Genomic DNA, 14698 nt, shown 5'->3' on the forward strand with positions numbered 1-14698 from the left:
CCATTAATTAAAGTAATAATATTAATAGCCACTGCTCTTAGTTTAGCCCCGATTTTATGCCCTAGACAGAGCAGAAAAAAAGAAGGAAATTATTGTTGAAATAGAACCACGTCTTTCCTTATTTTGTAGCCCTCATTGCTACCTCATTCATTCAGCCAAGTGTGGTGTAGGGAAAGAGCTGACCTTGGAAGGTGTTTTCTTCATCCATCAGCCAGGGTCCTGGCAAGCAGCAGATGCCACACTTAAAGGAGTGATTGAAAGTGGCTTAATGGAAGGGTTGCTGACAAAAGTGTGGGGAAGGTTAAGGGCCCCACCAAGGGTCATGAAGCAGCAAGAAGATAACAACTAAGGGAAGCTGTTACCACCGCAGGCCTGTTGGAACAAGGGCCTGGTAGAAACCAGAGGAATCTTTAGCTACAGGAGTGGACCACCTAACAGAGCTGTGACCTTAACAGACTGATGCAGCCTCCCACAGAAATGCAGCACAGTAAGGAGAGAACAGGGGAAATAAACACTGGGACTGCTCTCACTTCCCTTCCTGATCTCCTGCCCCTGCACTGGCTGACCTGGTTAGAAGCTAAAAATCAGGGGAGCTGTGCTATGCAGCTGTCCTAATCCCTGAATCTGTAGCTATGTTAGTTTGCATGGGCAGAGGGAGTTAAGGTTGTACCTGAAATTAAGTTGCTAATCAGCTGACCTTAAGACAGGGAGATTATCTCTTTGTTAGAATCTGGGTGGACCCACTGTAATCAGAAGGATCCATGAAAATGGAAGAGGGAGGCAGAAGTGGACAACTGGAGAGATGGCAGCATGGGAACGAATCCACCAACTGGAAGTCTGAAGGGAGCCAAGGAATGTAAGCTAGAAGTTGGGAGAAGCAAGGAAACAGATTCTGTCCTCAAGCTTCCCAGAGGACAGAGCCCTGTTGACACACTGATTTAACCCACTGAGGCCCATTTCAGAACTACAAGAGGATAGATTCTTATTGTCTTTAGCTACCAAATTTGTGGTAATTTGTTATAGCAGCCATAACAAAGTGATATAAAAGCCTACCCAATGCATTCCATAGAAGGGCAGATTAGGATAGGGAGGGTAGAAAGTACCTGAGCATACAATGGAGAATATTCTGAACACCTGGGTTCAAGGCTTGGCTCTACCCTTACTGTACAGCTATGGTCAAGCCATTTCACCTACTTGAGCCTCAATTTCCCCACCTGTGAAAGGAGGGCCGTCCTAGCTCCTCCAATGTGCATTGTGAGGATCCAATGGCATAATGGATGGGAAAGTGTTTGATAAACTAATGTCACATTGATGTAGGTCATCTGCAGTCTAATGACCACAGGAAAAATAATTCAATGCAAAATCGCTCCTTTAGATGTTCCTGAGTTTAAAGCTTTATACCTCTTGCTTACATGATTTTCCCATTATGAGTTTTTTCAATGTGAAAAATTAGGCCATGCCTCTAATGCTTACTTTCCCATGGGGCCTGGAGCCATCTTGGCTGGGCTATAAATCTTTCCTTTCCATGTAAAGATTTATGGTTCTTGTTGGAAAAGATAGGTTGCAACATGCACATGCATAATCATGCATCCAGACTCACCTTGCATGTTTTAGAAAATGAGCCTGCCCGTGGGAGACATAAAAAGGGAGTTTGTGACTTTTTTACCATACCTCTCCCGAGCAGATCTCACCCCTTCATGTGCATGCAGACCCCACACATATTCATATTAATTTATATATTTCCCATAAAGGGCACCCAGATAATCGAAGCTGCCAGCCTTCTCTGAGGCACGTGGGTGACGTGGCTGTTAAGTGCTCATAGACCTGCACTTCCCTTGCCATCACTGGACCCACAATGAATTTCGAGGCCAAATAAATGCTTAACACCAGCAGAAATGTGTCTCCAGTATGACAGTCATGAGGAAAAGTCAAATTACTTTTCATGACTTTCAAAATGGTTTGAGGAAGACAAGTTGGTTTATGTATTAAATTTATCTGGAATTTACATTTTGATTGGCCAACAGTCTGGGCAAATTCCACAGTAACCTATCGATCTGACAGAGACATTTGACAGCTCTGAACAATTGCTGAAATGGCTTTTAAAACCCAGACGGTGAGAGCCGGGAAAATCTTCCCAGAGAGTCCCCTCATTCATCTTCTATCAGCTCCCCCACCTCCCCCATCAGCCTTGGGGCAGCTTTTAGTAAAGCCAATGGAGACATATTTCTAGAGATGCAAGATGAAATTCTTCCTAAAGTCTACTGCCACTGCTTCTCCTTCCCTGTGCCCCTCATTCTACCCTTGGTCACACTCACAGGTTCTCTTCCTCCTTGTGAAATCCACAGTCGATTCAGGGCTTGCCTGCTTGAGACAGATGGAGACAATAAGTATGTCTCCAAATTACCAGCCTGGCATCTTTCTAAAATGCTCCTTGTCTCTGACCCCAGCTCTAGGTAGTGAGCCAGGAATCACCCTGATTTCTATTTTGCCTGAAAGATACTTTGTCATCTAAAAAATTTGTATCATTCCAAACCAATGTGACTTCTTACAGTGTGTGTCTGTCACTTACCATATCTGTCTTGGATTGCTGTGGTTTAATTTGATGAAAAATTAGCAACCACTATGTTCAAGATATTACTAAAAGGTAAGACAGGCCTTCTAGAATAATGGTTGTCTAATGCGGTCCCCAGCCCTGGGAGCTGAGGCTGACGGCTGCACAAGCCATACCCCAGACCTACTGAATCGGAAATTGTGATGTGTGTTTTAACAAAACCCCAATGTGATTGTAATGCAAGCTAAAGTTGGAGAATCAGTCATGTTGTATTTGAGGTGTATTCACAGAAGCTGATATTGATTTCTGTAGTAAAAGTGACAACACAGTGCTAATGGGGATTCAAGAGGAAAGTTTCACAAACTCTAGGAGGCAAGATAGGGAGAATTTGGAAGATAATGAGCAGGCTTCCAAGAGGAAAAGGCCCTATGGTGTGCTTTCAAGGATGGTCTGGAGGACTTTACAGACCCATGGGGGGGCAGGGGGAGGAATAATGCCAGCATGGTAAATGTCTAGCACTTGATCTGCCCTTTTCTATCTCTTGCCCATGGCAGACATTACTAATAGATCATGTTGCTTTTTCCTTTTGAGCTTTGTGATGGTCTCAGGATTTTTCTAAGCACATTTCTCTAGGTAGCCAATAGCAAACAATTAAAATGGGCAGATACTTGCCTATTTTCTGTTTTGGAGCAGAGTCAGCAGCTAAAGGCATGCTCGAGCAACAGACCTTCTGTTGGAGAGCCTCAGAGGAATAAGGTCCAACACTCAGGGAGCCTCAGAGGTATAAGGTCCAGCAGATACTGAATACTAGGTGACACAGGGCCATCAGTGCCAACGAAGAGTTTTAACTTACTTTCACATGCAAATCCATGAAGGATTTGATCCAAGAAAGTGATGTGATTGGGACCATTTAATGATTAGGCATTTTGTCTTCCACTCTCTTTAGATAGTAGTTTCCAAACTTGGCTCCCGTTGGAATCACTTGGGGAGCTTTTAAAACTCCTGGTGCCCAGACCACGCCCTGGACCAATTAAATTAGAGTCTCTGAGGATGTGATCTGAGCATCAGTGTTTTTTAAAGCTCCCTGGGCGATTATAATGGGCAGCCAACTTTAAGACCCAATAGTTTAAATTATAAATTTATTGCAGTGGAGATTCTTTGTTATTCAGCCATTCCAGTTCCTTGCATCAATCCAGCACAATGTCTTACACAGAAAAGATTGCTTGTGCATTAAGTCAGTATCTAACTGGCTAATGAGGTGTTCAGTAACCTTCTATATATAATTGCCTTCCTTTTTCAACTGGGAGGGTTTCAAAAAAAAAAAGCACAAGCCAAACATCTTGCAATCACTGCAACATTTGTACCCTAAACTCAGTAGTCCCCTGCTGAGAAAACCAAAGGCCCCAGAGTTTACCGAAGTTGAACAAGCCATGATTCTCTTTCCATCCTCGTTGAAATGGCTTGAGGAGAGTGAGAAATATGACAGAATGGGAGGCAGGGTCAGGCAAGTTGAATGCATGGGATGATGGACACATGGAGAGGGTTACCTGAATGGACAGGGTAGCAGGCTGGGAGAGAGGACTCAACGGGGGCACAGTGTTATTTCTCCTGATTCTCTTTTGCTTTGTTGCTCCCACACGTCATTGTTTACTGCCGAATTTCTCTTTTAGCACAAGCTACCTAGTTTTGTTTTCATGCTTTTTTTCTATAAACAAATGACAGTTTCTCCCTTTGCATGTGTCCTACTAGTGTTTAACTCTAAATCTGTGTTTCTCTGACCTCTTACTGAAGTGGGCCCTGCTAAGAGTGCCCTTCCATGGCCTTTCCCCGCCCAGAGCCCACTTCTGTAAGCTCCAGTGGAGATGTTTCCTGTGGTACTCCTCAAGACCCATTCGGTGCTCACAAAGCCAAGGCCTGTGATCACAGCTGTTGTTTCATTGTAGCCAGATGAGTTTTCCCATTTTTCTCTCCTTTCTTGCTCCTGATTATAAAAGCAATATGTATTCCTTTACTGATATATTTAAAAATGTAGCCTTGGCTGGTGTGGCTCGGTGGAGTGAGTGCTGGCCTGTGAACAGAGTGGGCACCAGTTCGGTTCCCAGGCAGGGCACATGCCTAGGTTGTGGGCCAGGTCCCCAGTTGGGGGCATGCAAAAGACAATCAAACATGGATGTTTCTCTCCCTCTCTTTCTCCCTTCCTCCCCCTTGCTCTAAAAATAAGTAAATAAAATCTTTTAAAAAATAACTGAAAGTGTAGAAAATGAGCTTAAAAATTAGAAAATGCTTAGAAATTCTGTTTCCCAGTCTAAATCACTAACAGTCATTCCATGTTTGAAGTATTTTTGTTGTGTGTGCTAACTTAGGTGAGAGCATAATGTATGTGGAGGGTTTTTTTCTATTTTTGAAAATGTGATACTAATAAGGACTTTTTTTTAAATTAAAATCCTTCCCAACTCTCATTTACAATGTGTACATTAATTTCTCTCTTATGGAATATACCACATTTTCATCAGTTCTTTTTGAGTGTATTTTTGCTTCTAATTATGCTGTTATTAAAACATACACACGTACCCACACACACACAAATCTCTGCAATGTATATCTTGGTATATTTTTAGTTTGTTGAAGATTAGTTTTTTTGGACCTTATAAATGGTAATACTGCTTTAAAATTTTTCAATCTATTTAACTCTAGATACAATACTTGAATTGTTTTCTCAAAAGATGCACAAATTTATATTCCCAGGAGCAGAGAAGAATGGTATCTGACAGGGCTCTGTTTAGAGGAGAATTTTGTTTCTGGTTTTGCTAATTTGAGAGGTGAGGATAAGAGCTCATTGTTTTAATTTGCATTTATTTAATTGCTAGTGAGGTTGCCTTTTTTTAAACATATGCTTACCTAGTATTTGCATTTTCTTTTTTACAAATTGCCTCTTGTGACATTTTATGGCCAGTTATCAATTGGAATCTGAAAGTTTTGTATCAATTTTTTTATTTCATTAGATTAACCCTTATTCTGTTATATTGGCATAAAATTTTTCCACTTAACCCCCTGGTATTTTGATTTTGTCATTAATGTTTAAGTACAAATTCTTTTTTTAAAAGATTTATTTATTTGTTTGTTTGTTTGTTTATTTATTTATTTTTAGGCAGAGGGGAAGGGAGGGAGAAGGAGAGGGCGAGAAATGTCAATGTGTGGTTGCCTCTTGCACGCCTCTCCTGGGGACCTGGGTCACAACCCAGGTATGTGCCCTGACTGGGAATCTACCTGGTGACCCTTTGATTTGCACGCAGGCCGGTGCTCAATCCACTGAGCCATACCAGCCAGAGCAAGTACAAAATATTTTCAATGTTCTTATAGTAACATCAAGTTTTTCTTCTTGTGGGTAATTTCTTTCCTTTTTAAGTTAAAATATCCTCTTTTTTCTTTGCCCCTCAATTTAATTCTTGCTATTAGTTACTTTTTGTTTTTAAAAATTAAAAGTACTTAATTATTTTATAAACATGTAATGCATTAGAGACAGGATTGGTGAATGCTTCTCTGCACTCCAAGACTTTTAACCCCTTGTGAAAGGTCCCCAGAACCATGTATTAAAAATAATACTCCCCCTACAAATTTGTGATACCATTTTGATAATATATTAAATGTCTGTGTGTGAGTGTAAACCCAGTCTTATTGTTCAAAGCCTGTTTTATTCATTGACTTGTCTTATTGTACCAGAAACATAATGTTTTTATGATTTTTCTGTAAAATATAGGAGGGTAAGCCTTTCTAATAATTCTTATTTTTCAAAAATGACTCAGCTGCTTTTACCTATTATTATTTTAGGTGAATTCAGAACCATCTTGTTAAAATTTCCAAAAATCTTGTCCAGATTTTGACTGGAAAATAGGATAAACCTCTAAGTTAATTTAGGAAAAACTGATCTCTTTACATTATTGATTATTCTGCCAAGGAACACTCTTTATCTTCCTTCTTAGTCAAGTATGTTTTACATCTCACAGTAAAGTGTTGTGGTTTTTTTCATAGGTAACTTACATATTTCTTGTTAAAGCTATTTATAGGCATTTTATGTTTTCTGTTATTGTTGTGAATGAGATGGTTTAAGATCATATTTCCCAAGTAGTTATTGCCAGTAAAGAAAAACGCTATTATTTTGGTGTATTTACTTTGTACCCGGTATCTCTGCTTTCTTATTAATTTTAGTAGTTGCTAGTCGATTCTCTTGAGTGTTCGAGGTATCAAAATATTATCTTTTGCAGCTAATGATAATTTTGTCTCTTTGTTTTAAGCCGTTATTATTCTGGCAAAGCTACCTTTATTACGAAGACTAGAAACTGATGCCATGAAGCATAGGGGCAGTGAGTGTGCAGCCGGTGGGGGTGGTGGAGAGGCTGTCACTGAAGGGACTCAGAAGGCAACACCATGGAAACAGAAGCCGATGCAGCCTGGTCTCAGGGGAACTGGAGCTAGGCAACTTACTGGAAACCGAAGCCACTCTCTGCCTTTTCAAAGTTACATGATATTTCTCTTCCCTCGGCTTCTGGAGCCTCTGATCTCTCCTTTTCTCTATCCCCTCTCACTTAGAAAACTTTCTCTGCTGGCAGATGCTCCTTAATGTATAAACTGTCCTCCAAGTGCTGACAGCTAAATGGCCCTGGTACCCATCCTCTCTCTGATTCTATTTCCCACAGCTTGAGAGAGAAACTCTGTTATTTGCTGGCTGGCCAGTGGGTCAGCCGACATTGGTTCAGGGGTCCACACCTGGTCCCTGCAGCACTGCCAAGGTTGGGGCTGGGCCCTGGGTGGAAATGTAGCCTCTGACACCTTTGAATCCTGTTTTGGGTAAGTTTTGATGGGTTCAGACCATGACTGAAAGAGCTGTTCAACTTCTCTGCTCTTGGGGCAGCATATGAGGTACAGAGAATTATCTGTTTCTTAAAATTTTGAAAGGAATTACCTGGGGAAAAAATACAATTTGGGATCAGCAGCTTTTGGAGAAGTAATTCTTTGATAACTCTTTCAATTTCTCCTGCAGCCGTTGCTCCAGTGCAACCGTGTGTATTTCTCTGTTTGTTTCCTCACTGGACCATGACCTCCTGGACAGCCAGGGCCATGTTTTCATTTATCCCTCTGAGCCGGATTCCCGCCCAGGGCCTGGCCCCGTGAAGGCACTTGTTGTGTTGAGTTGGGGGTGATTTAAATCAGAGGTGGTTCTGATAATGGGGGCTTGGTATGGAGTCAGAGGACTGGAGTGCAAGTATTAACTCCATAATTTTACTAATGGGGAGGATTCAGGTCAGTTGTTTCACTTGAGAGTTTTGCTTTTGAAATATGTACTGTAATGAAGTTTGGGATGGGGTGTGTGGAGAGGGTCCTCCCAATCTGCAACCTGCTTCAGCATCCTGGCTTCAGCTTAGATGTAAAAACTGGATTTCTACTAAGGACATTTAAAAACAAAATACTTTTTAGAATTCTGCATTAATCCTTGTGGAACCTGGGGAGTATTAATGAACAAGTAAACAAAGCGAATACACAATTAGGTTCTATGTACCCTCTTACATTGCAGGTTAATCATTTGTTAGTTCAATCCCCAAAGCATTGCCTTCTTGACGTACATGTATGAAATCCAAACATTTTTTTGTGAAAATTCCTGACTCAGTATCATAGTGTGTGCCAGCTATTTTAATGGGGGCTGAAAGCCTTTTTTTCCCTACCAATTTATTGTATTTGAAAATATAATTTGGATGCCTAATTCATGCATTTTTCTGAAGATGCTGCCTCAGTGCTGAGCTTTCCGTGTGCTCTGGGCCCACACTGACAGAAGTGTGTGTGCACGTCCATGATCTCTCCTAATATAGGTCAGCTCTGTGTTACAAGGCCTTATGCACAGTCCTGGGTGTCTCACGGGCCTTTGTTTTCTCAGCCACATGGTGCAGTTTGACTGACTGATTTCTGTCCGACTGGGAAAGGAGGAGGAGGAAAATGACCTTCACATATGGGGGTAGTTGGGAGTCTTTCTTGTCCCCCTGGAAATGATTAAGGACAATTCCCATCAAGAACACCTAGATTCACAGAAGTCAGCAGTCCCCTGTGTGGCATTCCAAGATCAGGTCACACGAAACTCCAGTTTCTCATGTGCATTTCAAATCTGAAACAAGCACTGATTACAAATCTGCAGACATTTTCATTCTGCCTCAGGCCAGGATTTTTAATTTAAAAAAAAAATAAACCTGTCAAGGTCTGCAAGAATGGCTCTTAGATATTCAGGCCAATAGTTTATTTAAAAATCCAATAATGCAATTTCTTCAGCAGCAGGAGTCAAGAGACTCTCCATAGGCTGAATATCCCGTAAGTGGATTGTGTCCAGATTCCCAGCCTGTGAAACGAGGAATTTTACAAAACAGATTCTACTTTGTGGGCCTGGGGCCAGAGATCTTGAATCTTTGTCCAAAATAACTATGTATGTTGTGGGTGAGAAGACCTGGTGTTTAGCCTCCCTCACTATCCATGTGACTTTGGCCATTCATGTGGATCATTTAAACACAAAATTTAAGTCTTAAGCACAAACTTTAATTTATTTATTCTTATTTACTTTTAAAATATATTTTATTGATTATGCCATTACAGTTCTATTCCCCCCTTCATTCCCCTCCACCCTGCACACCCCCTCTCCACCACATTCCCCCCCTTTAGTTTATGACCACGTGTCTCAAGTTCTTTATATTCTATATTTCCCATACTATTCTTGCCCTCCCCCTATCTATTTTCTATCTACTGTCTATGCTACTTATTTTCTGTACCTTCTCCCCCCTTCTCCTTCTCCCACTCCCCTGTTGCTAACCCTCCACATGATCTTCATTTCTATGGTTCTGCTCCTGATCTAGCTGTCCTCTTGGTTTGCTTTTGTTTTAGGTGTGGTTGTTAATAACTGAGTTTGCTGTCCTTTCACTGTTCATCTTTTTTATCTTCTTTTTCTTAGATAAGTCCCTTTAACATTTCATATAATAATGGCTTGGTGATGATGAACTCCTTGAACTTGACCTTATCTGAGAAGCACTTTATCTGTCCTTCCATTCTAAATGAAAGCTTTGCTGGAGAGATCAATCTTGGTTGTAGGTCTTTGGATTTCATGACTTGGAATATTTCTTTCTAGCCCCTTCTTGCCTGTAAGGTCTCTTGAGAAATCTGGTGACAGTCTGATGGGAACTCCTTTGTAGGTGACTGTCCCCTTAGCTCTTGCTGCTTCTAGGATTCTCTCCTTCATTTTAATCTTGGCTAATGTAATGCTGATGTGCCGTGGTGTGTTCCTTCTTGGGTCCAACTTCTTTGGGACTCTCTGAGCTTCCTGGATTTTCTGGAAGTCTATTTCCTTTGCCAGATTGGGGAAGTTCTCCTTTATTAGTTGTTCAAATAAGTGTTCCACTTGTGGCCATTCTTCTTCCCCTTCTGGTACTCCTATAATTTGGATGTTGGAACGTTTAAAGATGTCCTGGAGGTTCCTCAACCTCTCCTAATTTTTTCAAATTCTTGTTACTTCATATTTTTCTGTTTGGTTATTTTTTTCTTCCTTCTGGTCTACTCTTTTGATTTAAGTCCCAGTTTCCTTTCCATCACTATTGCTTTCCTGTGCATTTCCCTTCATTTCAATTAGTTTAGCCTTCATATGTTCCTCTAATTTGTGGTTAAAATCCACCAGTTCTTTGAGCATCCTGATCAGCAGTGTTTTGAACTGTGCATCTGAAAGTTTGGCTATTTCTTCATCGCTTAGATTTATCGGCTCTGGGGCTCTGAGTTCTTTCTGAGCCATGTTTTTGTCTGTTTGTGTCTGTTACATATGAGAAACAGAGCCCTAGGTGTTCACCAGAGGGGGCAACTCTGTTGCTGGGTTGTGATGCTGTATGTGGGGGCGGGGTCAGAGAGGGAGCAATAGCAGTCCCCTCTGCTCCTTCCCCCTGCTGGGGCCTGAGTGGTCTGTCTCACTGCTCGCTCATTCACTGGTTTATCTGCATGCAAATATGTGACCATGGTCAGCCTGCTGCCTTGCACCTTCACTGGGTCCTCACTGGGTCTGCCCATTGCTACCCCACACCTGGGCCTGGGATCCATCCTTGGCTCCCTGCACACCTGGGTCAGGGGATCTTTTTTGCCTGGCCCGCTCCCCTGCTGGTTCTGCCCCTCTTACTGGTCTGGCTGAGTGGTGCGTTGTTTTTCGGACTCCCGAATTGTTCAATTTTCTGTGGTTTGGCTGCGTTTTTTGTTGCTAAAACTTTGTTGTTTTTAGACTTGGTTGTGTGAGAAGGCACAATGTTTCCACCTACGCCTCCATCTTGGCAGAAGTTAAGCAAAAACTTTTAAATTTGTAATAGACTTGCCAAGCTGGTCCTTAGAAGCCCAGAAGGTATGATGGACAGAAGAGAGGTGGGATGCCAGGGAGAGGAAGGGCAGGGGAGGGAGAGAGAGAGAGAGAAGGGAGAGGAGATACCCAGTGAGGTTCTAGTTCCTGTGAGGATTAAAAATTGAGTTATACGGGAGTTTCTCACTTCCTCTTTCTTGAGTTTCTTTGAGTGAATCCCTACGACTGGAAAACAGCTTCAAGGAAATTCCATAACTTTGTAGCTGAGCAGACATTAGGTACCTCTTACCTTACCTGTTCATTCAGTTTACAAATATTTATTGAACATGTTTTATGAACCAGGGTCTATGGTGGAAGCTGAGAAAAGACAATGAACAAGACAATGACCTCATGGAATTTACATTTTAGTGAGGATAAAAGACCAAAAGCAAGATAGGAAAACAAACTGGTAAATAAAGAAGTAAATGGTAACACATTAACAAATGTAATGAGTGAACAAAAGAAACCGATAGACTTCTGAGAAGCAGGCTGAGGAGATGGGCCTCTTTTTGAAAGGATGGTCAGAGATGCTCCCAGGAGTGATGCTGCAGCTAAGACCCAAAGAACGAGAGGCCACTGACCATCCAATGCTTTGGGGAAAATGAGTTTCAGGCAGGACTTAGGTTGGTGCTTTTAGTGGAAATGAGCTCAGGTGTAATGACTCACAATCTCATGCTTTGTTCTTTCTCTTTGTGGGGCAGAAACAGCACCAATTTTGAGCCATATAGAACTGAGTGTAATTACTGGCTCTGCTGTGTAGTCTCGGGCAACTCAATTTGTTCCTTAGAACTCAGTTTTCTTATTTGTAAAATAGGGATAAGGATGCCTCACTTGCAGGTTTGTTATGAAGTCTAGCAGTAATGTATACAGATATCTAACACAGTAAAAAATAAATAACTGCTTTTACTATTATGACTGTCACGTCCGAGCCTGCATTCCATCAAAATGTAGGGGCAAGAAGTTACCTAACTTTATGCCTTAACATACTAGGAAAAGGGGAAAAAAACAAAACTAAATCCATAGTGAGCGGAAGAAAAATCATAAGCATTAGAGAGAAAAAAAACAACATATATAAAAGGAAGAAAATGAAACCAAAACCTGTTCTTTGAAAAGATCAGCCAAATTGACAAATCTTTAGACTGGCCATGAAAAAAAAGTAGAGAATACTCAAATTAATATAATTGGGAATGAAAAAAGGAACATTACTACTGACCTTACAGATAAAAGAGGGCTGTAAGGAAATACTATGGACAGCTGCATGCCACAAATTAATAACCTATAATAAATGAACAAATTCCTAGAAAGACACAAGCTAGCAAAATTGATTCAAGAAGAAATGGAAAATCTGAATAATAAGAGATCAAACACCCCAAAGAAAAGCCCAGGATCTGAGTCACTGGGGAATTTTAGAAAACTTTTGAGGAATAATTAACATCAATTCTTTGCAAAGTCTTCCAAGAATATAAGGGGAGGAAAGACTGTCCAATGCATTCTGAAAGGCCAGTATTATTCTGATACCATAATTAGACAAAGATATGACAAGAAAATAAAACTAAATCCCAACATCTCTTATGAGTATAATGCAAAAGCCCTTTAAAAAATACTAGCAAATGAGTGCAACATGATACAAAAGTAATTATTCAACATGACCAAGTAGGATTTATCTCAGGAATGCAAGACTGATTCAACATACGGGAATAAACTGAAGTAATATACCCTATTAATAGGATAAAGGACAAAAACACATGATAATTTTAATAGAGAAAAAGCATTTTGACAAAAATACAATATTCTCTCATGATAAAAGCACTCAACAAAATAGAAATAATTCCTCAACCGGATAAAGGGCATCTACAAAGAACTCACAGCTAATAGCATACTTAATGTTGAAAGACTAAAAGCTTTTCCTCCAAGATCAGGAACATGTGTCTGCTCTCAGCATATCTCTTCATGTTGTATTGGAGGTTCTATCCAAGGATTATGTGTGTGTGTGTGTGTGTGTGTGTACACACACATATAAATGTACACATACATTTATATATCCAATACACATATATACACATATATATCTAATATACATTTTGAATGAAAAGAAAGAAGCTGTATCTGCAGACATCATGATCTTGTATGTAGAAAACCCTAAGGAATACATAACAATCATTAGAGCTAATAAGTAAGTTCAATAATATTTAAGATACAAGCTCAACATACAAAAGTTAAATGTATTTCTATAAACTAGCAATGAACACATTGAAAATGAAATTAAGAAAACAATGCCCTTTATAAGAGCATTGAAAAAATATAAATAAAGCAAAAGAAGTTCAAGACATGTATTCAGAAAAACAGAAACATTGACTAAAGAAATTAAAGAAAATACAGAGAAATGAAAAGACATCATGTTCGTGGGTCAGAAGTCAGTACTGTCAAGGTCGATTTATGGATTCAAGATAATCCCTGCCAAAATACCATTTGACTTTTTTCGGAAATTGACGACCTGAACCTAAAATGTATATCAAGATGCAAGGGCCTCAGCATACTTGGTGTGTGGTGGGGTGGAGGTGGTGGGGTGGCAAGAACCTTGAATGGGGGACAACAAATCTGAAGGATCCAGTTTCTGATTTCAAAACATAATATAGAATGGCATAGTATGGTCACTGACAGTGACCAGTGGGGAGAGGGGAGGGAATTTCAGGGGGAAAAGGGGAAGGATTTACAGAAACTAGTATAAAGGACACATGGACAACAACTAAGGGGAGTGGAAATGGGAGGGAGGTGGGGAGCACTGGGGGGGGGGTGGGCTGGGATGGGAGTAAAAGACAAAAAACTGTGCTCGAACAACAATTAAATAAAAAAAATGGGATAGTATGAGGGTACTGGCATAAGGACACAAATCTATGTAAATAAAACAGAATTGAGAGCCCAGAACCCTCACATTTATGTTCACTTGATTTTCAACAAAGATGCCAAGACCATTCAGTGAGGAAAAACAGTTCTTTCAACAAATGGTGCTGGGACAACTGGATATCAACATCGAAAGAGATAATGTTGAGTGGCTTCTTCACACCATAATGAAACATAAGCAAAATATATCATAGACCTAATATAAGAGCTAAAACTGTAAAACTCTTAGGAGAAAATGTAAATCTCTGTGATCTTGAGTTGGGCAGTGGTTCTTAGATGAGACATTGCAAGCACAAGTGACAGAAAAATAAATAGATAAATTGGACTAAATTGGAATTTAAAAAAATTTATGTCTTAAAGGACATCATGAAGAATGTGAAAACAAACAAACAACCCACAGCATGGAGAAAGTAATTACAAATAATATATTTGCTAAGAGATTTGTATCCAGAATATAGAAGGAACTCTTACAACTCAATGATAAAATAAATAATAACCCAATTCAAAAATGTGCAAAAGGTCTGAATACACAGTTCTCTAAAGAAGATTTACAAGTGGCCAATAAGCTTAAGACAAGATTCTCAACATTATTACCTGTTAAGTAAATGCAAATTAAAAGCACAATGAGATACCACTACACATCCCCTAGGGTGGCTGTAATCAAAAGATAGACAATAACAAATGTTGAAAAGAATGTGGGTAAATTGGAACACTCACATACTTCTGCTGAAAATGTAAAATGGTATAGTAGGTTCAGAAAACACTCTGGCACTTCCTCAAAAAGTTAAGTGTGGGGAATGGGAAGTGACTACTGATGGATATGAGGTTTATTTTGGGAGTGATGAAAATGT

At 40.2% G+C, this 14698-nt stretch overlaps 1 protein-coding gene across 5 annotated transcripts in view; it reads left to right on the forward strand.

Annotated features, from left to right (window-relative positions):
* Window positions 1–14698, forward strand: part of BRINP1 (BMP/retinoic acid inducible neural specific 1) — a 491421-nt gene that overhangs the window by 256068 nt on the left and 220655 nt on the right. Inside the window, exon 1 of one of the 5 annotated variants that reach the window (XM_053656106.1) lies at window positions 5732–5793. The exons of the other annotated variants lie outside the window; for them this stretch is intronic. The gene's annotated coding sequence lies outside the window, so the exon portion shown is untranslated. Of the gene's footprint in view, window positions 1–5731; window positions 5794–14698 lie in introns of those variants that run through there. 5 annotated transcript variants of the gene reach the window in all.

This window comes from Artibeus jamaicensis, unplaced genomic scaffold (assembly GCF_021234435.1).
Source record: "Artibeus jamaicensis isolate MK-2021 breed Jamaican fruit bat unplaced genomic scaffold, CSHL_Jam_final scaffold_1964, whole genome shotgun sequence".
Classification (NCBI taxonomy): Eukaryota; Metazoa; Chordata; class Mammalia; order Chiroptera; family Phyllostomidae; genus Artibeus; species Artibeus jamaicensis.